The 2,136-nt window shown below is 43.5% G+C and overlaps 1 long non-coding RNA gene across 1 annotated transcript; it reads right to left on the reverse strand.

The window, feature by feature from the left end:
• Positions 1–1,336: 1,336 nt before the first annotated feature.
• LOC129753455 (uncharacterized) lies at positions 1,337–1,921 on the reverse strand. The gene is made up of 3 exons (XR_008738933.1): positions 1,782–1,921; positions 1,544–1,714; positions 1,337–1,482 (listed from the first exon to the last, which is right to left on the reverse strand). It is a non-coding gene; the product is annotated as an uncharacterized LOC129753455 (long non-coding RNA).
• Positions 1,922–2,136: the final 215 nt, after the last annotated feature.

A 2,136-nucleotide genomic window follows, 5' to 3' on the forward strand; every position in this document is an offset into this window, starting at 1 on the left:
TTTGGCCTCACTCCACGCAGTGCCAGCTCAAAAGTAAGCTCATCATCTTCTAAGTGGTTGATATCCATCATGTCACACAATTTCCACGCACTTTAACCGTTGACAGAACTAGAACGTTAATTGTAATTTCAACTTATGTGGGTTTATTTCGTTGGGCGCCAATGTTACAAGTTCGCCACTATCGCTTTTTGCCAGAATAATCACGCGATCGATGATTTTAAGGGAATCGACAAGCTGGCAATCGATGACTATGTCAGCTTAAACTCAAGTGTGCTCAACCATAAGCTCATAATAATAAAATGGCACGTAGCAAATTTCATGGTGTGATGCTCAAGGCATCTTTTAATTTAAAGTAGCATCAGAGCGAAAATTGCATTATCCTAACATAAACTGTATTGACTTAATGTATAGATTCCACTTATAACTAAGCACCTGTTTGTTCCTTGGTACCGCTGCCAACAAGTCAGCTCACTCTGCTCACAGTCGACGGGGCCCCGGTCTCGAATACTGGTTCAAACGGCTACATGCAGTCAGCTCACTGTGTGAATCAATGAAGGATGCGTGCAAACCCTATGCTCACGTTCACACTAGCACGGCTCTCTTCCACTCAACTCAATCACGGCTATGTCACTTCCTACGTTCCTGTCCTCCTTCATGCATACATGCTCGACTTCGGTACATGCGATCCCATGCGTTCATGCGTAAGGCTGAGCAAAACGTTTCATGATGATGCGGATTGATGATGATAATATCGTGTCTCTCCGATCATGCTCCGTTCACAATCCTTCAGTAATGCACGCACGTGCTTAGTTGCTCTCTGGAGATATGCCTTCCATGTAAACACTGGCGTCGCTGGCGCAAGAGAAGGTAGGAGGTTACCACAGTTGATTGTGTCCACGCAATCTAGGTGATGACGTTGCCGCCCTTCAGGCGTTTCCTACGGGCGTCAGAGCCGATTCAGAAAAAAGGCCCTAAGAGAATTTTGTTAGTTTCATGCAGATCATGATATGTGAACAATGCACATCCTACCTCTATCGAGGACCTTTTTCGCACTATTCGAGTCCACCAGTTTCCGTGCTTGATCACGCTGCTCTAGCTCACAACGTTCACCTGTGTTTGATAAAATCCATTTTTACAATGCAATCATGCAATGACTATCTCATACCAATGCAATGTTACCTAGTTAGCGAGGATGAGGGATCTGCTGTGGATGCTTCGTGAAAGTGTACTCTTCCCCGGTGGGCGACGTTGGTTTACCCTGCATGTTTAACAAATTGATCACTCATTGGGAAGGTAAGAAGAAGATTGACTTTTACCTGTGAGGTGTTAGCTTCTAGATGGATCTTCTCTCTAACGAGCTTGATGCGATGTTTTTTGCTTATCGCCACCAGGCGATGTTTGTTCAATTTGGAACCCGTGTTTTGGCCAAGGTGCTGTTTGATTTTAATGTTCGACTGAACTGCCTTTTCAGGCTTCCGGATGCTGAAGAGATTATTGAGTGAGGTTAATTCTAGCATAATGCCTCCTAATAGCTGGAGGTTACCTGTTGTAGGTGTACTACACTGGGATTCCAGAATTCGCCTTCTTTTAGCAGAGGTTACCGCTCTGTCGGCTTAATGGGTTTTGTGGTCAAAGTCGCTCGGTGTGTGGTACTTCAGCCTTGACTTAGAATCATTGGAGATAGGCTGTCTCCGCTTTGTCCCCTTAAAACACCCTAAAACATGAAACATTTCTTTAGGGCACAGTGCGTCGTCTCATTTCATCTCATTTGCGTTACTTACAGTCGTGCGATTGTTGGAATCACTTTGCAGGAATTTTGATCACCGAACAATCTAGCACTGGTTTTATTCACGACAAATTAGCGGCACTTCGTCTGCATGAGTCGAACGTTTTGGCGGAAATGATCTTGATGGGTGTAATGACAGTTGGTGTAGCGCGTGAGTGTTGGTTGATCTTGTCGGTCCAGTGGTATTCCAATTTTTGATAATACAGTAATGTTTCTTCATCTCGAACATGTTGTTATATTTTACTGAAAACCAACATACTGTAACAATCTAACATATATTTTGAGCCCATCAAACCAAACAATTAAAAAAAATTATCGTTGTTTCCAACATTGCAAGATACCCAACAAAG

Source organism: Uranotaenia lowii, chromosome 1 (genome assembly GCF_029784155.1).
Source record: "Uranotaenia lowii strain MFRU-FL chromosome 1, ASM2978415v1, whole genome shotgun sequence".
Taxonomy (NCBI): Eukaryota; Metazoa; Arthropoda; class Insecta; order Diptera; family Culicidae; genus Uranotaenia; species Uranotaenia lowii.